Source organism: Hermetia illucens, chromosome 5 (genome assembly GCF_905115235.1).
Source record: "Hermetia illucens chromosome 5, iHerIll2.2.curated.20191125, whole genome shotgun sequence".
Lineage (NCBI taxonomy): Eukaryota > Metazoa > Arthropoda > Insecta > Diptera > Stratiomyidae > Hermetia > Hermetia illucens.
In genome coordinates this window covers 67,637,691-67,663,738 of record NC_051853.1, presented here as the reverse complement: position 1 = coordinate 67,663,738, position 26,048 = coordinate 67,637,691, and the positions used below count along the sequence as shown (strand labels likewise).

Sequence of the window (26,048 nt, the reverse complement as noted above, 5' to 3'; positions counted from 1 at the left end):
TATATTCCGCGTCACCTCCCGTAATGCACATAGTGCGAACGTTTTTGTAGTTCCTTTCACGGAGCTCGGCAGCAACTTTGTGTCTCTGATCTCGAAATTATACCGGCTGGGGTCCTTTGGCGTTGTCTCCTGCCTTAGTTTAATAGAAAGTTAAGCCATTTACTTGCTTCTCAACCAATAAATAAACAAATATACCTCTTGTTACTCCTTTGTAAGGACATTCGTATGGTCTATTTTTCTTATTGTTGTTACTTTTTTGCCTATTTGATTTTAAGTAAAACCGTGCAAGATTGTCCTTAAGTTCAGTTAATGCTGTGCCAGTAATAAGTCTGCAGCAGCGAAAATTACGTCCTGGTGGTACAACTCCACGCTTGAGCTCATAAGACGCGGCGCTCGTAATGTAGGCACAATCACAACCACGATGAAACTCCAACAAGTGGCCCAGGCCAGGAATTCCCCTGAGACATATTCCTTCGGAGGACTATTCCGTTTCCTATGGTACCAGATAAACTGTTTTGAGGTTTTGTGGTCAGTACCACTTAAGATAAGTCCCGTGCTGACTCGGGTTTGATCGCCCTAATTAGGCCTCGGCGCATTCACCTATTGCATTGCAACTAGCAAGTGAATGTAAATACAGCGTTTCCCGGTACTGCCACTTGAAGGTTCTCCTTGGCCACTTGGCGTCGCTTCAGCAGACAATGTAGGCCACCTCTGAGCACCAACAACAATAGACAACACAAAGCCGAACACAAACATCGATGACGAACCCGATACAACTAGATTAATTTGGTGGCGTTCAATCAACTTAACCATCGCACTGTCATTCTACTATCCACTCAAATTGCCCTCCCGCTTGTGGTGCTCACAAGCTCTTGGAGATTTAAGAGCGTCTTTCAGAGATACAAAGATCGCAAATTCTTTGTTGAATAAACCTTTGCAGGGTATCTTCCTCCTTTTTTCATTAGCTACTTATATATGAGACCAGCATCCCAATTTGTTGGGTGGTGTTTTTCATGTCCATATCTTAGGGAACAGCGATGATACGCTCTGGCGATCAAAGCTTCTTTAACAGAGGTTTCACCTGCAAGAGTTCAAATTTTTTCACTTGGAGCCCCCGCAACTTCAACCTTCAATGTAGGTTTGACAGTGACGCGTCAGTCCTCAATTCCAATGATGTTCGAGTACCCTAGTATCCATATCAAGGGTGTCGGACAAATTTCAGCAGCCTCTGGTAATAACTTCACAGTAAATGACTTCAAATACTGTTGAAGGGTGCAGCCCCCTAAAATTGTGGACATTCAGCATGGGATATCTCTGCGGCCGGATTATTGTCGTCTGTTTTCCGAGAAATCAGACTACTTGCATAATCGGGTACTCCAAAACACCGCTGAGTCCTACTCGTCTTCCATGGCGAAGGACGATAAATTGTCACTATAATAAGAAGCTGAAATGGTCATACATACATAATCATTTATGAAATTCAAGGGCAAGTATGGTATGTTTCACCAAAAACGAACCTATTTAACATGGAGATAGCAAATGTTATCTAACTGCTAATATTTATATGAAAACGTGAAGTTTCCGCAGTCTTTTGAGTTGTATACGCAATAACGGAGGTCACATTCCCAAGAGCTCTTGATCGAACAACGAAACAAAACTTCCAACTGTCACAACAGTCACACCAGAGGAAAGCGTAACAGGGAGTAGTTTATGGCCTCTAAAACTTGAACGTAAAATAACAGAACAAACGAATAAACACTCAATATCACATACTATTCTCTTGATATCGAATACCACCACCTCATTCATCAACACATCCTGGCATGGCGTTGCAAGGACATCATCTCTCACTACGTCGCGTGTTGTTATTTCACGAGGCAATACTTGACGTTATCGTAATCATCGCGATTTCACAAAAGGCATTGTGAAGTGAAAACGAGAAAGGATGAAAATAGGGACGACTAGAGCAAGATCACTCCAATTCAGGTTCATCATCGCCACCATATTTTCCGCTGAGTGCAGAAAACCGGAAACATCATCCAGCTCAGATGAAAATAAATTGAACGACCTCGGAATTATGAACATAAAATTTGTATCCTCGAGAGAAGGCTTGACGTGATAGTAGAGTCTAACATTGCCATGGCCATTGTCTTATTCTGGTAGTTCGTTGGTTATTGTCCTGATATTGGCCGCCAACGACAGCACCGCATAAAAATTCCATACATACAAATTGGGCCGGAAATGACACGGTTAAGCCAATCGAACAAGTCATGTCAAAAACTTCCTTCTATTTCGTTAGTCATGACATCAAAAATTTATGGAGTGGTCTTCATTTCCAAGGTTGTGATGTCCTAGATGGGCATGGGATGTGTATGCGGGCATGTGTATTTCAAAGCAAGATAATTTGATAGGGGTGAACTAAAAGGCAAATCTAGAGAACCTTCAGCTTCGGATGACTTTTTCTGGCTGCGGATGTAGGACAAATTCAGGAAAAAGGATTTTGTCACTCACGTATTTTTGGGAACTGATAAGTTAATTACTCGGTTTAGAACTCGGTGGAATTTTTCAGGCTGTGAATACCATTCAATTTCCTCAAGCGTGTGGGATTGAAGAGAGGGGTTGCCCTCTATATCCAAGCATTGTCTTCTGTTTCGATTGTCCTCCATGTTCGAAGCGAAGGATGCGACTCTTTTCTAATACCGACTCTGCATTGCCCAGTCTTCCGTTTGAGATTGACAATGAGGCTCCCAGTCGAACCAAGAGCGATAGAATCCAGTGAATGTTTCTCCTGCTTGTTCACCCGCACAAACATCCATATCGCACGCCCTTATCCATTTTTTATGGCAGGCAAAATGTTGGCAGCGCTGTTTTTGAGCGTTATCCATGCAACATTTATATTACATGATGGCTACGTGTCTGAAATGTTCAATATGGCAACCTGGAAATACGATGACATAAACTTGTTTTGGTGCTTGGCAATGAAGTTATTATTCGTCGGTGAAGATATCGAATTTGAGCTCCAAAGGGTGCGCGCTCCATCCTGACTGTAGTTAGTCTATCCATCGCCCCCGTCCTTGTTGGGTACATGTTTTGTATGACAAAGTGACGAGATGAACGCTTCATTCCCGGTAGCCAGAAGGAATGGGGGCTGTTACGGCATATTGATAGCAACTTGGAGGAAATTGATGTCCCGAACGCCGTTCAATGAATGAAATAATAATAATTTGTTTTCTACCTTCCCTCGAGTGCACGTATGTCCATGTTACTATTATCATTTCAGTACAGATGGTATAACATTTATGAAATTAATATTTGAGATGGGAGAGGCGAATTTACGATTAGCATTATGACTTCTTCGATCATATTGAATGGTGCACACAGGCACGGACGGCCAGGGAATACTAATTCAAATGTGGGAATTGGGATGCGAAAGGTTAACTCCAATGCATTTATTATGGGTCTGCGTAAATTGACTGCGGTATCATTAGTAAAATGAACATTGATGATGCCTGTGGGAGCACTGTCACCGTGGGAGTTTCATATCGAAAAGTCGTTAATCGGTACGATAATTGAAAGCGACACAAGAGAACATCTACGCTCAGTAGAATGTCTCATGAGATCGTATTACATCCCTTAGTGAGCACTCCAGTATTGAAGTATTTCATCTGTGATTAATTTTCGTCCCATCATCGTCCGTAGTCCACTACGTTGTAGTCTTGGCAGTGGCTTGACAGTGGCAGTCGTAATCTAAAGCCGTTCTTCCTCTCAGTATCTTCCAATAAAATTTAAGAAAACGCTATGCCTAAACATATCAGAGAAAGTAGTCTAAAGGTGACGTTTTGGGAATCCTTCTGAATACCTGGAAAAATGCTTCCTGATGCCTGATTTTCGATTCAGCTAATTGAATTATGGTAGCCAAACGCAGGAGGCTTTATTTAGGGGACTTCATATCTTAGGTAGCACTTTCAGCAGATTCTATTGAGTTTATCAAACGGAGGCCTTGTTCCTTAGTTGCGCTGCTGGTATTAGAGGTGTCCGGTACTGCATGCCAAATCTACGCTTGGTCTGAATGATATTCAATGCGAACTGCACAAGCAAGAAAGGGACTACAGGCACTCACTGAAAACTTCTAGACTTTCAAAAATTTATTATCCAGGTATATACTCTTGACTGTCTTGAAATATTACTTTGCGTTGAGGCCTCTGGTCTATACAATCACGAATTCAATATGTTTTTCAGGTTGGTTCTATTTACCAGAGCTTCTTTTGGACCGTGCCTGTTGTGGCGTTTACTGCCATTTGACTCGTCTTTGATCTTAACATCTCCTCTATGAGATTTTGAGATCCATACCTACGTTGAAGACATCAATCTGAAGCGTCGAATAGAATCGAATACTCTTTATAGCAACCACGTGCCGTAAGAAACCGTCTTATTTTGAAATTTAACTATCCGTGCCTTCATCCGACCGATTTGTCATTACACGGAACCAGTGTATGCGTCAAGTGGCGCTATAGTATAGTTCCCTCGTCAGCTCCAACGGATTCGATTCTTTTCTCTGCTGGACGTAGTGCGCCTTATTCGATAGTTGATCTAGAGGAATCGATAAAAGATCCAAAAAGATATTCCTGTACTGCCTCACCTGATGCTGCCCTATAAGCGCAGCGCATTCTCAACGCAATTACCCGGCATTAAAAACTCACTGCCGTTCGGATTATAGCATTGTCAGTGCTTCCGCATAGACAGCAACCACTTATAGCAAGATCGATGTTACCCTGTTTGCGATAGTCAGCCTGGGACTATACTTTGGTACTCCTACCCTCAGGTATTAACGGTCGATTTTGATACGACCCCGTAATCACCAATCCGGATGTCGACTGCATTATTTTTTATTACGATTGGCAGTAAGGATCGCCTCATAATTTCTATTTATGAGGTCGAGTTTGACTATTTGCAACCATGGTTTGCGTCATACAAAATATTCCAAAATCCGGTCCAAATAATGCCTTGCGCAACTAAGTAACAGCCAAAGACCATTGGAGTTGATCGAAGTCGACGGAGAGGGCACAGCTATCCCAAAAGCCTCAAGAGATGGTGATTGACTGTGAAAGTCTGCCTTGGCCTTGTCATTCTCAGTTCATAAAAATGTATGGCCTAGGGATACCAAAAAGGGGTGCGAACCTAAAGACCGCGCCTTCTGCATAGTGATGATGTAATCCGTCGTGGATTTTTTCTCTCGCTCATAGCACCCGGGTCTTCACTTTTACCACTCCACTTGCGCGCTTGATTTCAACCGGATCGAACGGTCTTTGACCATCGCCCAATCTCATAAGTCACGGGTTCAGTGATCGAGACAAACCTATTGTATATCATACTCGGTAAGATTTATTGGTTCTGAGTCCCCAGGTACTTGATGGTAGACCAGCCTAATTTTGAAGAACAACTGACTGATTCTTACATTCTACTGTACGGGCTATTCACTTTGGGCAAGTATCCACTTCGTCAAAAATCCAAAAATAGCTGACGGTTTCATTGCAAGGACAGAGGAAACTCATTAGACCCACCTTCATCGCTGCCCCACTAATCAGACTAATTGCAACCTTCAATTATATTAACTCATGAGCACATCGTGAGGCACTAATCTTTATCGGATTCTGGCCTTAGCTAGCCTGGACTGAATTTTTATAAAATGGGTGCTTGCTCAAAACGAATGGCCCATGAACTAAAATCTGGGAGTTAACCGCTCCTCAAAATTCTTGGAGTAAATACAAATTTAGTTAGAATCTCGTGAACTTCTTATTTCCAATATATCCACGGATCCTCTGCAATTCCCTCAGTTACCTCAGGGATCTGGAAGACATCCTATCAAACCGTGGGGTGCGGTCTACCTTTCTCCTACTGCGGGAAAGGAGATGTAATTATTTTTGATAAGGTGATTTTTGTAAACGTATCTTGCCCATTACAAGTTTATGGGAGGTGTCCACTAGTTCTTGTTAACACTAAGCCACAGCAGTCTATACAATTCCATTTTCGTGTCCGTGTGCTCTTCATAAGGTTATTTCAGAGATCTCGCTACTCTTCAGCGAGCTGCGTTCATCTAGCAAAGCCTCCTCTCTAGCAAACACGATGATCTGAACGTCGAGTTCTAGTTCTGCCTGTAGTTTAGTTTCTTGTTGCGAAGCAAACGCCGTCCGTGCATTGTAGTGTTACATTCGTCAGTTAAATGCTGTCACAGCTCCTTCTATGAAGGCCAGGAATGCCTCTTCCTCGAAAGTCTCCAACCTCCACCAGAGTGCAGTGCAGCCTCCTGTGGAGATAAAAGCTCATCAATGAACAGTACCGGAACAAGGACCCAACTTATTAGGTTTCACTGTCATCTGGATTCGGGGTGGCACCTGCCTTAGAGTTTCCACCTAAAGCCGGGAGGATTACTTTGCCTGGTTTTGGTGTTGAAGGTTTAACGTCTATCGAACACCGAATGGCCCAATGCCGGGCTTCTGACGTAAGCTTCATGTCCTGGAGAACGCTATCTTGGGCACGGAGGAGCGGATCCTAGTTGGGGGTGACTTGAATGCCAGGGTATTTGAATGGAGCACCCCTCACTCAGACCCTAGAGAGAAACAGAATTTTCGAACTGTCAGCGCTTGCAATGTTCGGAGTTTTAATCGCCGGATCAACCTTAAACGTTCCGGCGCGCGTCGAGACAGCGAAGAAAATATTTCCGATATAACCTTTACATTTAAATCACTGATGTCGTTGATGGATAGATGGAAAACTTCTCGGCAAGTGGCTATCAGTACATAGTCTTTAAAGTGGTTGATGTTGCCTCTCAGAATGGAGCACCTTGGCGCTCTTCCAGTGCGTGGAACTTTGCGAACGTGAATACCGACAGATAAGTCGAAGCTCTTGGAGCAGATGGAGCCTTGCCATAGATCTGGGCATGGTGGCGCTACAGTTGACATGGTCATAAATTCAGTTATGACCCTGACAATGAAAGCCAGCGGAGCTCCCACAGCCAAAAGAGCACCGAGACACATAACGTCTAAATAAACGTCATTTAGGGCAATAACTGAGTACCAGCCGAGCCAAAAGGACACTTCGCAGCGCGGTAAAAAGAAGCAAAACTCGTTGCTGACAAAACCCAGTTGAGGGACTCGGCTGTAAGCTGATAACTCGAAAATCTCCGGAATCCTTGCTCCCTTATGGCTGAGCAGATGAACCGTATTATGCAGGCACTAGAGGGGCAGAAGAGGATGGGGATCGCGTTGGAGGAAGCGCAGGTCCTAGGACCGGACCTCTGGAACGCTTTTTACTCGACATACCGTGCCTGGACGGTTATGGAGATGAGGCCGCCGCACTGCTGAATAGGCGCAAAGCAAACTCGGCATGTCGATGTGTCGGGTAAGCAGATGGATGGTTGCTCATGGTGCAAGTTTTGCGGTGGAAAATAACCGAAGTAGTCACCTGAGCTGATCCGTGAGTCGGTGGGTCAAAACGACGGTTACATATCTTGGATTCACTCTCGACTCTGAAATGGGCTTTTTCTAGCAAATCAAAGCAGCAGCGGACAATGCTCCAGTTGGAGTTTTGGCCTTAAATCGGCAAATGGCAAAGATTGAGGGAAAAGTTTTGGGTTTTACAGTAGAGTTATTCTGGTTTTTAAAAAATGCAGACACATGTTTCTCTCTTTTAATAGTTTTACTTAAAATGAACTATAGAAAACAAAGGAACTTCTATAAAACGTAGGAGAATTATACAACTAACAGGCCATGTTTTCTAATCAGTGCAACGCAGTCTACTCTGTTCTATGATGCTTTACCCAAGCGCAGAGACGGGAAACTTAGCGTGTGGCGTCTGCCTACCGCACTGTCTCTGAACCAGCCGGGATGGTGATCATGCGAGTGAGCCCGGCTACCCTTCTTGTTAAGGAGGATATACAAACGCAAGCTAGAAAAACCGAAGGAGGTGGTTGATCGTGAGGAACGGCTACAAACATTAAATTAATGGCAACTCTTTCAGCAAAATGAGACAACAGGCAGATGAACTGTCCGGCTCATTGGTGACTTATTGCGTAGTTGAATTGGAAGCATATTGAGAGTGACTATTTCCTTAGCCAACTCCTAAATGGGCAAAGAGGTCTTCAGTCTTACTTGGACAATATTGGGAAGGTATGATCTCCTGATTGTGTGTTTTCCAATGAGGTTGTGAACGACGCCGATAACACCTTTCTTCCCTATGGAGGGTGGGATGGGATTCGTCAGCAGCTTTATTCAATCACAGAGGACTTCTTTCGAGACAACATTTTCATGCTAATTGGAGCCAATAGGTGGAGCCCTGTTGCGCATTTCCTTTTGGTTGGACGGCCGAATGACAGGGAGTTCCCTATATTTATAGTACCCTTCCTCCTCTCCCCTCTCGTCGATGAAAAAAATTCTCTTAGTGGAAAGATCCCTAATGCGGGAGAGAGGAAAGGCTAGCCTGAAGTAGTGAGACAAACCATTCCAGACTAGTTGTCTGTCAACGGGGAGGTGTTTTGTTCGAAGACCGATAGCGTACCGTTGCGATAATCCAACATCCTGTGAGTAAACGCATTCATTTACCGTAGCCAAGAAAGACTACACTACCGATTACCACCTTAAAGAGGGGATCTAGGATGGTTTTTGGATCCCATTGGATTGGGGTTGGGAAGCTACCATCTGCTCGGGTGGCTTCAGTGGTTTAAATTTCCCACTGGGCATCTTACTTTAGTGTGACACTACCCTCAAAAATTAGTTTTGAGAAGCATCCTACTCTCCCCATTCTCGATAAACATTCCATTTCTGTGAATTTCGCGGAACCCGATTTAAAGGGAAAAAATGGATACTCAGAAAACCCTCCAAAAAAATATATATAAAGTTGTCAAGTTGTTCAATGTAGTTATACTTGTTTTTGATTGCTATCAGCACTACAGGTTTTTGCTAGCACCAGCATGTTAGGAGGCGACTGTCATCAATTTTGAATGAAATATATGAGAAGATCCTGGATGGATAAGAATTTTTACAGCCATTATCACACTTTTTTATTCAAACTTACACTTACGGAATATACAGTTTCTATGTTCGGGAAATTTCTTCGTTTTCTCCACTTTCTTTTCCCATCACTGCGTCAATAGTGAAAAGTAACTTCCTTCCACCACTGCACGGTCAAAGCACATTTCCGCCTGCTCAACGCCACAACTTTCACGACCCAACATTAATGCTGTAAGTTGTCCCCACCTTCATCCCCATTAGGTATATAAATCATTGGTACGAATGTGCTGTGAATATTAAATGATGACATTGATCGAATTTTAACTACAGATTACATATGCAGACGAGTCTCGTTGATATACACTCGTATGTACGCCCAGTATTCGTGCCACAGGCGTTTCGTCCTTGTCAAACAGACCGTCCGAGATATACTTGTGCTTGCTGTTGAAAAAATCACCGACTTCCTGAAAGCAAGCCATAAGTGAAGTCCTTGGATTATCTACACAAATGCCTGCAGGCCTTTTGGTTTCCTACTTTTGTGTGTACTCGAAAGGATAATGATGCGAACATGGAACGAGGTCGCGGGTTACGGTGTAAACATGGGACGACCTCTTTGTTATTGCCGTCATTTTTACATTCGATTTCTTCGCTCTCTTGTTCAGTCGGCCATGGTGCAAAAAGGGAAGTTTCAATTTTTCTTGTTCAAAATTCTTCTACAACTTTTCCATTTAAAAGTGAGTTAGTCTTTCCCCCCAACGAGAGTCGTCCGCTGTGTTGCTCCAAGAGGAAATGGTTGAAAAAAGCGACCAATGCTGCGCCTGGTGTGGACTACCTTCCACATAATGCGAGTTCTACATATGTGGTTAGCCGCTCTCTAATCTACAGTTGTCTCCAATGGAAACTCCTTTTCAGGAGCATTAATAATTTCGTCGAATCGTTTGATTGACATGACCTCTCGAATATTACAAAATGCTCCCACTTGCCACCCAATTGCCACTAAATCTGCATTTTTTTAGCATTCTGCAATTGTGACGTACATGGAAGGCATTGCAAGACTTAGATTTCTTTAGTGGTTTGCAGGATTTCCTTCCTAATATCCTCTTACAAGATTTTGTCGATAATATCAAATTGGTGTGCTTCTATCGTGAAACCATATGGAAGAAGGAACAATACAACCGAAAACATTCTAGAAGATGCAGAAGAAACATTAGCGATGGGTATACCACGGAGAATCGCTTCAAAATTCGATATTTCCCCATGTCGCTAAGGGTTGTAAGAACGCGACGATTTTCCTTTACTTTCACTAATCGTATGACAATCAATCGATCCCCAGTTCTTGTGGATGGCACGATAACAATCCATAACTCAACAAACGTCTACCATAACATTCCAAAACTGAGGATATTTCCCTTTCCCTGGCCCCACTGACTTCTACATCTTTTTGAATGTTTACGAAAAATATCATTATTTTGCTTTACAGAACCCTCTAAACTGCACCCTCTTGTAGAGCGCTCGTTATAAATACATACAAGGCCGGCTCTGTTTACTTATACGCTTAACGAAAAACAACATCAACTGAATCGCTCATTCCTCCTTTTTCTGGTACCCTCGATTGTTGTGTTTCTCCCCTGGCTAAATTAAGGGTGACGAATGCCATTGGCTGGTGGGCTATGTAACAGGTGACAATGACTTTGTTAAAATGCAAAGAAAACATTTTTAAGCGCATCGAAATGTCGATGGTGAGGGCATATAAAGTGGTTTGTGTGTTTTATCAGTGTGGGAGGAGGAGCAGACTATTAAAATAATTTAATTTTCAGGGATTTATCACTTTAGCACTGACAACAGCTGTATTCATCTTTCATCCGTAGAAAAGTTTGCTTGTTGAGAATCAATCGACGCTCTGGGTTTACATGAGGCGCAGTAAACTTGAAAGAAATGCTACCTGGGCGGACCTGTTAAAGCAAAATGTCTGAATTGACATTTGAAGTATTAGATTGACGGCGGAACTCATTATTGACTGACAAATATGTTGCCAACTCCATAAAATGGACCGACGATATGGTTCGGTTTGAACTTGACTTTGAATTATATCAGTCATTTTTGCTTCACTTAGAGATCCTAGATAAACTTCAATATAGTCGAAGTAATGTTCCACGGCCGTCAGTCCTTCGGTGCTGGATAGATATTAGTGTGATAAAATAACCCATTTCGAACGTTTAACGGAATTATCATTCACAATTATGTCATCCATCAGAGTGATAGAGGACAAGCCCCACTTCAACATTAGTCCTGATATGCGGCACGTGTAAGCGCGTGTAGTGTTGCTTCTATTTCAAAAACCACCGTTTTCCTCAGCTCAAATTTGTATCTTGTATCCTGTCTCTATGTTATTTCATACCCTCTTCGAATCTTCTATTTATGGGACTAGTGCTTCAACAATCAATAAACTATTTGACGAGGAGTGCAACTCTTTTTGATTTTCAATACTCGTAAAGAACAATAAAACAATGAGAGCCTACATATGTCCTACTTCACATCTTTAATTTAACTTGATTGAAAATAGCATAAGTATTATCTATTTCTCCCTTATAATATTGAAACTCTTAAACATTGCTTAATTTCTTCATTCCTCCAGCTACTACTGCAGGATATGAGTTTAATGGGGCTGAATCTGCTGAAGGGTTAATTCCTGTTGATTGCTGCAGTTGTTGATTGATGCCTGGATGCCATTTTGGGTTGATTGATGACGTTGTTGATTGGTGAGGGAGGATTGTTGGGAGAAGATATATTGATGGTAGTCGAGTTAAAACATCTTGGAAGGTTATTGCGGTCCTTAGCATCCTCTTCTCCCCGCTTCGAATGTAATTTTCGTGGATTTTGTATAGAAGAGAGGTACCCGTCAAAACAACTGGGATGATCAGAATATATCTTATATCTTAGCTGATAGAAAGTCCACTGAAATAACTAAGATTGCATTGGTAAAAACTTAACTGCTTCAATTACTTCCTGAGAGTGGCTGATATTTGTAGCACACACAAATTAGTCATTGTAGATTTGTTTAAATACACCTCAGCTCTAATTTCCTCATAACCTTGCATGTACTCTTCCTACACTGCATGGTTCCATGTATATCTGGAGTGACCCTCCCTTTGGCCGTCTTGGCAATGTCGATTTCATTGCATTAGACAGCCTGCTATCTGGCCCATGTGCGGATGAAGCTCTTTTTATGAAAGTGTGTGAAGCCAGAATACCTTCATGACAGGACGCAAATAGGTGTTGATGAAGGCTTAGAACGTTCGAGTAAGATTCATACAGCCGTACATAATAGTCTCAACTTAAAGCTGGCATTGGGATATTTGCATTTCTAGATTTCGGAAAATAAACGGTGCTACCATCGGCAGTCAAGATTACGGTGGTCTGCACAGGGCACTGGCCCATAGGGGACCATGTCGCTAGGCTCGGCATATCCTACAACTCGCGTTGCCGAAGCTGCGGAGAAGGAAGGGAAACCCTCATGTACTTTCTCTGCGATTGCCCAGCTCTGGCTAGAGTCAGGCTGCGGACACTGCGTAAACCATTCTTTGGGGACCTCAGAGAGATTTCTAGCCGCAAGGTCGAGAGCTGCTTTCCATCGTGAATGCTACGGGCTGGCTCTGAAGATCCGCGTCGGCTGGACCCTGCCTCCCTCCTCCCATAAGAACAGTCACGGTCTGTTTGTGGAGTTTGTTGCATCAAAACGGCACACCAAAGCGCTAATTGGGCTCCTCGGAGCGGCCACCGATACCTACCTACTTACCTACCATCGGCAGAAACCACGTTTCCAAGATATAAAACTCATCAACGCCTTCGATGCTCTACCCATTGATGCAAATCGGGAGAGCGCGATGACCCGGGAGACTGAGACTTCTGTCGATCGAATCAACTGCCAGCAATTGTCATCAACATAGCCGAAGTGTTTTATGGAAAACATCATAGTTCACAGAAACGACCCATAGCCTCTGAACAAGACATCATGTCAAATGTCACCAGTAACAAGAAGAAATATAATACTTCCTTCAAACTTCAAATTTACTCTCTCTATAAAGCATTTATTATCCCCAGGATTTGGAAGCGGCTCTCCAGAAACTCCAAAAGCTGCATTAAACATCTGAAATAATAAAAAACTTGTCGTTTCCTTTTCGTTGGTGTAGATATTTATTCTTGCAAATACCGATATTACGGGAACCACTTGTTCCCTTCATCAATGATAACAAACATCAAGGCAAACTGGGAGAGCGTGGCTGCGACATACGGCTTAAACCAGCAACTGATTACTTGGTACACTGACGGATCCCTCACAGCAGAGGGAGCGGGTGCCGGTGTCATTGGTCCAAGGAAAATGTACTTTGAGCCAATGGGCAGGTACACTAGCATATTCCAGGCGGAAATATACGCCATAGACAAATATGCCTCCTTTAATCTGCAAAGGAACTACAGGGGGCAGAACATAGCTATTCTCACCGATAGCCAAACAGCGATCAAGGCACTTAGGTCCAACCAGGTGAACTTTAAACTGGTATGGGAATGCCTTGAGAGACTGAATACACTCGGCTCGTCCAACATGGTCTGGATACTTTGGGTTCCAGGCCATGCTGGGTTGGAAGGCAATGAGGCAGCGGATGAACTAGCCAAGAATGGAGCAGGGATGCCTTTAGACGGACCAGAACTCTTCTGTGGAATCGGAAGCGGTTTCATGGCTATGAATCTAAGAAACGAAGAGAAACGGTTGAGGGAACTATATTGGGCGGGCCTACCAGGGATGGAGCAGTCCAAGGTGCTTATTGCGGGATACGAACCCATGCGTACAAAGGATTGCTTAAACCTCACCAAAAAGAACCTCCGAATCATAGTGGGAATTCTCACTAGTCATTGTCGACTAAACCATCACCTAGGGAAGCTAGGGATATCTACGGACACTGCCTGCAGGTTCTGTGAGGAGGAGGACGAAACCTCTATGCACGTCCTGGGACAGTGTGCGGCACTTGTGCAAAGTAGGTCGAGACATCTGGGAGAACACTTAGTACCAGATGCAAAGCTGAAACATCTGGAAGTAGGGAACATACTAAAGTTCCTGACGGTTCCAGGCCTGCTTGAGATACTATGATCAATAGGTACACTATAACCAGTAAAAGGGGCACAATAGTTCTTCAAGGACGCGGTGCGACTTTCGCTTAACAGAATAATAATAAACATACACTAAACACTTCTTCATGGATATCGTTGAGTTCAGATTTCATGTACTTGAGGTAGAACTTTACTAGATGTTATGCGGTTGATAACCACGTTGAAATGCTCGTTTTACAAGTAGGGCCCCTATTACATTCGACCATTCCCTGAATGACATTTCTGGTCAAACCAATCATGGATGGAAACTTAATAAGATCCAAGGAACCGCATATGCAGACGTTACTGGGGCTCTGAAGTTCTGCAAGAGATGCCCTCAACGTACTCTAGCACTTATTCCGTCTGGACTTCCGCATTAAATACGAGGCAGATTGGAAAATCGGTAAGATGTTGTAAGGATAACAGTATTCTTAACCAACGGATTAAAAGTTATCACAGGAGCCTTAGTGCGAGTGTTTTGAGATACGCATAGTGTAGTCGAGTCATATGGTCTTCCTTGATTTTCAAGTGTATTTCAAAGCGGAGGTGGCGCCTACGGCAGACTTGTGAATGGCTAGGACATATTTCGAACTCAAAGTGCAATACCGTCATTCTAACTAACAGCCAAGAAGCCATTAAGCGTTTGCACGCAGCGACAATATCCCGTAGTTTGGTGGGATAACGAAAAGATAACTCATCCTCCTCTTTGTTCCGTGGCATAAGAATATAAAGCAGCCCAATGGACTGAGCAAGTGCTTTTGGCTCGATGGGTGCAGTTGACGCTGTGGTGAAGACTGCGAATGGTCTAATCTACTACTACAACAGTCGTTGACTCTAGATTGTCCAGATGCGCGCAAAAGCATACAAGATTACAACGGTTACAACTGACCTATAGATAACCCTATACCTCAGAATGGTCATTGCAGCAATTGGGGCGAAAATGATATCAGTTTTGCTTAAAGAGTACTTACAGGGTACGGTGACTTCAGATGTTAGTTGATGCACAGTTGATATACTCGGTAAAGGGCTGCTTGCCAGGATGGTTAACACCCAAGGAAGCGGAATCGTTATTATTTGCGCAGCTTCCGTGTTCTTGACCAACGCAATGGTGGATTCGTCGTACCCCTCCACGGATCGCACACAGACTCACTAACAGCATTCAACAAAGTTCCCAGCTCTTATGGTCCTCAATCCCTTCTCCTGCATTTCGGTAACCAGCCAGTTCCTTTGACGTCCTATTGACATGTAGCCGACAGTTTCAGCCGCGCCAGAGTGTGCTCCTCAATATTGTCGGTCCGGTTTTTTACAGTTGGTATTTTTCGCGCAACAAGAAGGTTTTTCCCTTACTAGTCGACAGCCAGATCGCAGAGATGGCTTGTCTTGAATATAGTAGTCGACGCTCTGCTCGTCTGGGAGTAGACGCCGCTGCGATTTTCAAGCGAAGGCATGCAATCAGCAAATGATTTCGAAGTCGATGCCAGTACCTCTTTTCTTACGCACATTTAGAAAATAACTCCTAAAATATGGTCTAACTCAACTGACTTTATGAATGGATTTTAAGCTAAATTGGAGACTAAGTAGCTTAGGAGGCCTTCTAAACCTGCAAGATGGTCTTTTCAAGTAAATGAAGTTTCCGTCCAAAGACAGTTTTCTGGGTATATGCAACTGTGGGTTTCCCCCTTTTCACGTATGGTTTTGTTGATGGTGCTCGGTGCTGAGCAAGAAATCCAATTGGACCAAGCTTAATAAGATGCAAGGAACCGTGGATGCAGATGCTACTGGGACTCTGAAGCCCTACCAGGTGATGCCCTGAATGCACTGAAGCACTTATTTCGTCTAGACCTCTACATTACATACGCTATTACGTCCAATGCTGTCGGGCTACGTGATTTCTGACGAAGTACCTTTGCAACTCTGAGCACTCTCAATGGACTGTGAAGCGAGGCACCTGTTTTGGAACGGTGTGCCGCCGAAGGCAAACCGAAGAAAGTTACAAAAACATTCAAACAGTTCACTGTTGTTAGGTTTACCAAGACTAGTAGTATTCTCAGTCTACCTTAGGTCCGAAGGAAAAGCCGAAACCTGCCATTGCAACTATATCCCAGGTGACATAGTGCTAGCGATCTGCCACCGACGAAAAGAATTCAGGGAAAAGACGGTGATCTTCTAGGGAATCAGCAGGTACCTAAGAGGAACAAAGTATTCTAGCAATTCCAAAGAACATAACTAAAAGTAAAGAAAGTTGAAAACCCGGACTCCAAGTGCAAGCATCAGCAATCGAAGGAAACCTGTCGATAACGCCCAGAGGCAATTGTTATCTCTAGTAACGGCAATTTGTCGTACGCGGAGATTCAAAAAAGGTCAGCTCTGACTCCATCCTCGAAGATTTGGGTGGTAATCTTAGCAAAATTCGTTTAAACTGAAAAAAATCATATTGGGCCAAGCCGACAGCTTTCGTACACAAGTGAAGAACTCCCTTGGGACGAATGTCACAGTTCACAGTTCACAAGCAGCGCAGAATTTATTGTTGGCAGAAAGGTTCGAATCGGACGGGTTGTTTGCCCTCTGCGAGAACAAATTTCAGGTGCTTCAAGTGCCTCATGTTTGGATATTTCACGAAAGGACACACCAGCGGCATTGATCGATCCGGTCAATGTTAAAGCTGTGGGGAGAAAGCCCATATTGTCAGGGGTACAATAGGGACCGGTGTATACGTGTTCAACTACTACGCAAAATTCAGTCTCACATTGTCAGAATTTGAAGACATGTTAGACGACCTTATTCTTGACGCAAGGGGACGAGTTCCAAAGGTGACTAGATGAATGCCACTGATTTCAACGCTTGGGCCCTCGAGTTGGGAAGCAGTGAGAGTAGCGGAAGGGGCCAAAGTCTATTAGAGACTTTTGATTTAGCTGATGCAAGCAACTTTCGCAAAAGAGGTCTTTCTCAACCGTAGACCTGACACTTGTTAGCGCAGCACTGGCACATTTGCGAGGACTACAACAACAGCAAACCAAGGAGGCAGAAACATTACCGGGAAGAAAAAGCCTTGAATGTGGCAACATTCCTGGAAGTGTGGCTAGATTCTTGGAAAAGTGGCTAGGCCAACCTACTAAAGCAGGCGATCCCATGGAGAAACCTCTCCATGTGACAATAAGTCACCAAGGCATCTGACGCGTTCATGCCTCGAAGATCGCCATTACCTAGTAGAGGATCCACTACTGGTGAAACGGTGAATGGGCAAGTGTTCGATCAGTCTGCCATCGAGCTATATCAGCGGCTCAGAGAACAATAAGTCTAAGCGATTAGGGACAAAACAAAACATATTTACAAGGGAACCGCAAGAACTTCAAGCTTGCCATCCATCGGAGCGAAAGAGAATAGTTCTTAGGGGGGAAGCCATAAAATTGACTTAAACTGAATCGGCGAGAACGCGATGGTGGTAACACTGAACGTGAGAGATACGTTTAGTTCGGCCAATTAGAGATTAATACGGGAAGCCGTGGATGGGATTCATGTTCGCATCTACCTCGCTGCTATTGTCGATAACTATTTAACGGAAAGGAGGCTTTGACATGATACCAATGCCGGACCCCAGGAGTACGTTGTTTTTGCGGGTGTGGGTTTTCAGCAAAACCTTAAAAACCTTCCACACTGGGACTTTCGATATAATTGTCGAGGAAAGTGCGTCTATACTTTTTCGATAGCTATAAATGGTCGTCATTGGAGCTGATTGCCATTTCGGTAGTAGAAAGGATTCCAAATTGCAAGGCTGCTAGCCCACAATTTTTTTATTTTGAAGTCGCCTTTTCCGGGAAGCGGGGGTTATTTTGAGTGTATTATTACGACTCAGCTCACCGGGTACGCTATGATTATATCATCTTGCCAATTAACTTGCACTTAATGGTTGCTTGTAGAGCGGCAGATATCGCTAATGTATGCGTTATCGCTGGGTCTTTTCGTTTCAATCTATTCGTTGGACTAGTCGAAGCAGATGAGCAAATTTTTCTGGTGGGATCCACTATAATATTTCCATTTTCTGTCCACAGCTCAACAGCTGTTAAGCAAGTTACCATTCTTATCATTAACGCAATAAAAATAGGCAATTTCCTTCAATGAGATAAGTTTTGTTAATTGTCCTCAACTTGGGTGTTGGAAGAGTATGATTACGGCCTCATCAGGGTCATTTTAGAGATAGATGTTCGCATTAGATGAAGTTGACATAACTGACAAAAAGGAAGGGATGAAAAATATCATTGATGCGGCCACAAACATATTTGTCTCCAGCCGCAAACAAAGCGACTAGTTCGCCGATAAATGTAAGCTAGCAACGGAACGGAACTATGACGCATATCAGGCAATGCTGCACTCTCAAAGAACGCGGGCACGGGCAGTGACCTATCATGAACTTCACAGAAAGAGAAGGAAGTCTAGGAGAACACTTACAAGTCTGTGAACTAGAAAAGTACAGGGAACAACCCCACCAGGCGCGTCAACAAGTCAGAAAGGTGTGAAGCCTTATATTTGTCGATGCTCATCCTGCCGAGACAAAGGGGGAAATTTGATTTCCGACAGAATGGGTATATTGGAGCGATGGGTTGCGTATTTTGATGACCTGCCCAACAAACAAAATATCGGCGAGTTGGAGGTTTCATCAACTGAAGACGACGGACAAATGCTGCCACCACAAAGTATAGAAGAAACAGTCCATGCATTCAATCGGTTTAAAAGTCATAAGTCGCGAGGAGCCGATGGAATTACAGCTGAATTGGTTAGATATGGAGGCGACCAATTACACCAAGTGGTTTATCATGCTCAAGGTGTGGGACAGCGAATCAATGCCTGACGATTGGCAACGAGGCATTATCTGTCTCGTACATAAAAGGGAGATACCATGCAGTGCAAGAATTATAGAGGTATCACATTGCTGAGTACCATCTATAAGATATTCTCCCCCATCTTGCTAGGTCGGATAGCCTCATACGCCCAGAACATCATTGACCCATACCCAAGAAGCTTATCTTCAGCCAAACCGAAAATAGATCAGATTTTTTCTCTGCAGCAAGCGATAGAAAAACTCTTGGAATATGCACATCAGTCGCACCATCTTTTCATCGTATTCAAGGCCGCCTATGATAGCATAGCATAGACTAGGTAAAACTGAACACGGCCAGGAGGATATTCGGTATCCCGAAGAAACTGATAAGACTGACTAGGATGACCGATCTGCGAGGTCTGACAAAAGCAGCAGGATCACTCTTGAGACCATTCAACATCAAAAGCCGCTTTAAGCGCGTCCTCTTTAACCTGGAATGGAAAAACGGACCCTCGATGCAGATGTTAATGCTAGGGACACCATCCTCTTTACTAGCCTATGCTGACAATATTGACATTGTGGGAACAACAACCCGAGGTGTACAAACTGCCCTCATTCAGATCGAGCATGTGGCGCGAGATCTTGACGCCACATGGCGTGAAGTCAACAGCGAAGAACAAGGAAACGCCAACATTTAATAACACTTGTCAAATCAGAAGAATAAAGAAGGGAGACTACAACTTTGAGACTGTTGGTCGATAACAGCAACGACAATGAAATGTGCGCATGGTTTTTGTTTTTGGCAGCCAACAGAGCCTACTTCGGTTCACAGAAACTGTTCCATTCGAAACGTCTCACCATAGGGTCAAAGTCCTATAGAGACAATATCTACGGTAGAAAAGGAAGACGTGTCTATCCCGCAGATGAAATGATGTTACACCAGATAGCTTTAATGATGTCGATTTGGTGGATCTCGGCGAAAAACTGGAATGTCTGGAGCTCTTTACTACGGTAGTCCTAGACCCGATACCAGTTGCTGTGTCGTTAAGGATGATGAAGTTCGAAAATACCCTCGTAATTTATGTTCAAACGTAATTGTTATTATTTCTGAATCAAATCCTGCTTCTAAACAGTAAATACCAAATTTCTACAATTGTTTCTGTGTTTACTCAATTTCGACCCTTTTTGTAACAAAACCTCCCTCGAATCGTATGCATATCTGATTTCATAACATTCAAGAGCGAACTCTATTTTCAAGCTAATTGAGATGTCTTCCAGTTTATGCTCCAGATTAAAGCTTCATCATTACTAAACCTGCAAAACCCATTGTTCGAACACATTGTTTCGTACCCAATCCATTGGAATTCAAAATACGCATCATGTACGAACTAACCTACTAAATTGTGCAAAATGAATTACCGCGGGCTAATTAACAGAATGGGGTCTCCCGTATACAGCATTTTTCATGGGAGCCATATCGAATTCAGGGTCTAGTGGGAAAAAGGGGCTTGTTCTCATGTTTGTGGCCTACGAACTGAAACACTGAAACTTTTACCGAAAAACTAACCCCCACAAAATGATTTATGCGCGTGCTGGGAGTTGTTGCACTACGAGCGCTCAAATGAGACGAGACATTTTGATACTGTGGACTCTGCCCCCTTCAATTTTTGATGGGGTGTGCTTTAATTAAATTTCGTATTACATTCGTACCTGTCGTGGGTGATTGCGCCTCCATTCAAATTGACTCTTAAAATTTAATTAACTCTAAGTAAGTGACATAAAACGACTCCCGCCCTAGGATGAACAGCCTCAATGGGGCGAGTGGGGAGAGACGTTCCTGGTTCCTGGAACTAGGCGGCTCCTCAATATATTTAATGAGAAATGACATTGAATGTTTACAGACCAATTGTAGTGGACTTGGTCTTGTGATGGATTCGCACGGGTCCGAAGTTAATTTGAGAGGGAATGGAATCCCTCCTGTTTAGTTAAAGGACTTCAATCCAGCGTTTTCCTTTGATTTGAATTCGGAAATAAACGGAATATCTGGACAGAAATGTAATGAATAATGAGGGTAATAAGTCCTGATAGAAAGTTTTCAGCAGAAAACGAAAGCAATTTGTCATAGCCCTTCTAATAAAGAAAGTTGAATGAAAGAAAAATATCAAGTTCTCCCAAATTAGCATGCACGCCAACGTCCCTTCAAACAAATTCACAGAACATATTGGAAGCCAGTGAGAAATCCGCCCATTCAAATGATAAATGATGGTGGTAATCATTGTCTGAACCCCTTGGGAACAAAACGCCGCCGAAATGGATACTTTTCACACATTTATCTCGATAAAATGTTTGGTTAGGTGTAGATATGAGTTTATACACGCTCATGAACGCCCAAACCCTGGCCATGTGGGGATATCCAAATTCCAAATAAACTGCTTCCCCGAAATGTGTATCAATACACATTCGAGTACGTACTAATGTGGAAATGCCGCCCATCAACCTAATTAACCACTTAAATAGTTCCGCAGCAGTTCGGAATCAGAATTACGTTCTGGCCAATTCAAAAGACGGCGGGGTTCCGAAACGCAAGGGAGTAGGCGAACGAGCGCTCCACCAAGGCTATAAAGTAATCTGTCTGATGATCTTCTAGGGTCTAATCTTCAGCCTAAATCGAGTAGTTCCCGCGCCAATAAAAATTACAGAGGTTCCTTCTTATCTCGATAATTACCGAACACAAGGCAGCCAAGAGCGGGTGCCGCGAAAAGCCTTAGTTGGGCAGCAACGGGTGCCATTACTCGTACTTCACCTAATTCTGCAGAAGTTACCTGTGCCAGGACAGGTGTAGAGGGCTACCGGAGCTTTATGTTTTGCGGAGCAGTAGAGCACACAATCTATTCCGAGGAAAAATACGAAAAATAAAGTGGAAACAACATTCAACCTTGACAAGGAATCTATTTTTGAGAGTTGCCGAGTGGGCGGAATTCCCCATAATTTTGTCTCGCATTTGGAGTGTGCATGTCAAACAAGTTTCTTATAAAACTCAAAGGAAATTTTCCATAGCAACCGCAGCTTTTCGTCTTGTTGCCCTTATTAACAAAATCCTGGGACAATTGGGCACCACAAGAAGTAGCGAAAAGGACTTTATTCTTAATCTGTTTAACATTTCCACCAAATAAATTTTATTGAGAAAATATGGACTAATAATAATGCGACAACTCTCTTCTCTTTTCAGGTGTTTTCATATCAGGTGAGTACCACTGCAATTTAAAGACCACCTGAAGAATGTGCATGAAATTCATTACCACCTGGCCGGTCTTGAGCAGGAGCATTGAACGAGATTCTTTCTGATTCTGATTACCTTCACTCTTGACTTTGCTGCCGTTCATTGCCTAGGACAACAAGCGCAACATAAAGAATTTAATTAAAATAGGAGGCAGCCATGAAATAAATAGGCAATCTTGAAGAAGTCATTAAATTTATGGTTCCCAGTAACCAGGTGTATGCTACCTGGCTCCCATAGCTCAGCTCCGTCAAAAATTTACTTCGAACAATATAGAAGGAATAAGCTGACCGCAAGATGCACTAAAAGGATTCCATCTTCAAGGAAGATGTTTAATATTAATACAGCTCTCATTACCGGCAATCGAAAACATCCTGGAAAAATTTAATCAGTGATGGGCGTCATAAATCTTGTCGGTAGCTAATTATTGAAAGCGAACGAGGGCTAATTGTGCATGGAATTTTTCAAAGGAGAAAATAATAAGAAATTTTGCTGTAAGGATGGAAGGGGGGTGTACAATTTCAAATTTCCCTGGCAAGTTAAAAACTGTACTGTGCTTTCCATCACCCCAATTGTGCATAATGAATCGTGGTAATAGAAGAAAGGAACCCGGCTGAGGAGGCGACACCCGCGTTGACTTTTTTCAGGAGAGTAATATTGCCCATATATGGCCGCAGATCCCACACCAAAGTGCAGCCTCGCAAAGTGTCCTTTCACATACGCTTGCACATCGGTTTATTAAGACCAGGCCCGTAAAGATGGTGATAGGAAGGGAGTAATTCCCCCCGGGTCCAGAACCGTTGATTGTGCAATTTCTGAGGGGTTCACTTAATTTTTCCCAGGGCCTCAATTTTCTTTCTACTAGCCTGACTTAGAATTACCCTCAACTTATTAATGCTATGACTATTATTCTCGGAGTGCCATACCTTTCTATCATTCCTGGGTTTAGTCAAATATGACTTTTCTGAAATAGTCTTCTGCGAACTAGGACTGGAGATATATATGTATGGTTGTCATTATCCCCTAAATGGGGTATAGAGCGTCAACTTCACCTATGTCGGATCATTGGCGAATATATGAAATATGCTTCCTTGCAGGTTTTCCCAAGAAGCTTCCACTCATTTCTGTACATTGCAACGCCTCGTCATTGGTGGCATATAGTTCGAGCACAGAGCCTACCATAAGGTCAGTTAGGTTTCAACTGTCCGACACCGCACGAATAATCGGATCGGCCACTTTGTGGTCAGTAGTAGATATAGGAATTATCCTCAGGATGTGCGTAACAAAAGGGCTCGAAAGGGATCGCTATCTGATGGTCGTTTACGTTCGCTTGCATGTTGCGTCCACCACGCAGGGTTGGAAAGCTGCTGCTCCCCAAGTTCAACATTGACCGCATGATTCAGTTTCCGCTCGACAGTAGGAGAGCCGGACTTTTCCGCCGGATAAGCACCACAAATTAGTCTGAAAAAGACACCTTGTGCCAAGTATTGGGCATGAGAACCTGTAACATGCCTGTCTATGACTATATCATCATTGTGGACAATTTTAATGGCGACTTCAAAGGTATATGGGAGTTGGCGATATGCGGGTAAAGGGTTGTAGCTCGTAATAAGGATGACGAGTGTATAGTTGATTTCCCGAACAATCATGACCTGGTACTTCTCAATACATAGTTTATTAAACGACAGCCTCATCTCTCTTCAAAGTCGTTGCCTATGAGACTATCTCATCATGACATCGACTGTTGAATACTTCGTTGTGGGTCGTTCAACCTAGAAAACGTCATGAAGGACCGCACTGGCCCGTTAAGAATTTAATGGTGGGGATTTCATGAGAAAAGGAATGAAGCGATCCCACTTGCTTGATTTCGAATCATTACTTATTTCGAAGAAACGTGAAATCAAGTTAAGAACACGACTCGTAAAATGGCCGCTGCATCTTACATGGTCATCAACCTTTGGACCTCTAGACTTTGAAAGGATAATATGCAGATGAAGATTTGGGAGAAGCAACGTTTCCCCTGTAACCCCGTAACATGTAGCACTGACGAAGAGAACAAGTATTTTCCGAAATATTTGTATATGCGTCTATTCATTTCAACTAGTCTCTCGTGTAAGTTTCTTGTTAATAGAACATCGGATACTTTACGCAAGAGTGCCCAGCGAGAAGTGAAGAAAATGATTGCTGTTACCGAAACAGCCCATTACAAAGAGACTCTATTGACTTGCCAAAAGCCGAGACTAGCATACAAAAGATGTTGAACGTTTCTGTTGAGTTAATAACAATAACGGCATCTACCTACTGACCAAAGAGCCGCAATTGACAGATGGCATGAATATTTGCAGTAGATTTCAATTTCCTTATCCTCCACTTCTATAAGAACTACCGACATCTGGATCAGAAGTGCGAGGAGGTAGACGGGGTAGCAACCGTACCGCCTGAATCAACACCAAGTGCCCGAAGAGAAACTCCATGCAGTAGCACCGGGGAATGCTGTATTCCCATTGAGCTGATGGTTGTGGTGCAGTAGGCAAATGCTTTAAGGCCATGGGCTATTAGACTCGAGTCTGTACGGGGAATTATTTTAAATGGCTACGAAGCCTCATCAGAGACTATCTGGCATCATGGCTATCGGGATAGCCCTTAGAAGAATTCCTGAGGCATGTGTTCTCAGCCTGATTATTTGCGCTTGTCTCTTATTGGAGGTTTCATGGTAGCTGTGGTCAAAGGGTAGTATAGGTCCCGGGGCGAAAGGTGGATTGATACCCACGATGGAGCATAAAACCTGGGAAATGCCTGCTGAACCAACACCAACAGTTCTACTACCAAACCCTATCTCCACCTCCACGTGGTGACCGCTGGGAGCTCTTTCTTAACGAAAAGCTGCAGACGGAGAAGGATGAAGGCGAGTCTCCCGCGCCTAAAAACGGGACAAATTGTACCAACTGGTCCTCCAGGTTGGGAGTTGGGTAGGACTGACAACCCTACACGGAAAACAACTTGTTACGAAGCCACAACAGGAGCCTCGGACAGGACGGATTTTAAAACGACGGACCCGGCAACGACAACGGAATAACGATTTGCGCATTTTCTCATGGAACGTGCGCTCCCTGTACAGAGATGAAGCTGATGAGCAGCTAGCCGATACCCTGTCCCAATATAGGGCTGATATAACAGCATTACAAGAGATGCGATGGACAGGGACCGGTTTCCTGGAGAAGAGCCACTACACCATATATTATAGCGGTCACCCAGTAAACCATGTGCTCGGAGTAGGTTTCTTAGTGAGCCAAAAAATGAAACCTGCTGTTATCGGCTTTGAAAACGTAAGCGGACGGCTATGCACTCTGCGTTTGCGAGGCAAGTTTAGAAATATAAGCCTCATAATCGTTCACGCCCCTACAGAGCAGAGTGCAGAGTCGGAGAAGGATACCTTCTACGAGGCAGTAGAACGAACCCTCGAAGCCTGTCCCAGATATGATATCAAAATCATACTTGGGGATTTTAACAGCCAAGTAGGGAAGGAGCCCGTATTCAGGCGATACTTTGGCTCCCATAGCTTACACGAAAAACCAAATGATAACGGACTGCGGACTACTCAATTAGCAGAGTCACACGAAATGGTTGTTGGAAGTAACTGGTTTGCGCGGAAAGTGGTTCACAAACATACGTGGGCCTCTCCAGACGGGGCCACTTTAAACCAAATTGACCACGTGTTGATCGTACGCCACCACCTCTCAGCCTTGAGGAATGTCAGAACATATAGGGGGGCCAATATAGACTCGGATCACTATCTCGTTGGCATGGT

General features: G+C 43.5%; 1 protein-coding gene across 3 annotated transcripts in view; it reads left to right on the top strand.

The window, feature by feature from the left end:
* The window catches only part of LOC119657413 (irregular chiasm C-roughest protein-like), a 526,753-nt gene that overhangs the window by 207,590 nt on the left and 293,115 nt on the right, over positions 1-26,048 (top strand). For all 3 annotated transcript variants that reach the window (XM_038064308.1, XM_038064310.1, XM_038064307.1), the window contains one exon: positions 22,193-22,207. The gene's annotated coding sequence lies outside the window, so the exon portion shown is untranslated. The remainder of the gene's footprint in view (positions 1-22,192; positions 22,208-26,048) is intronic.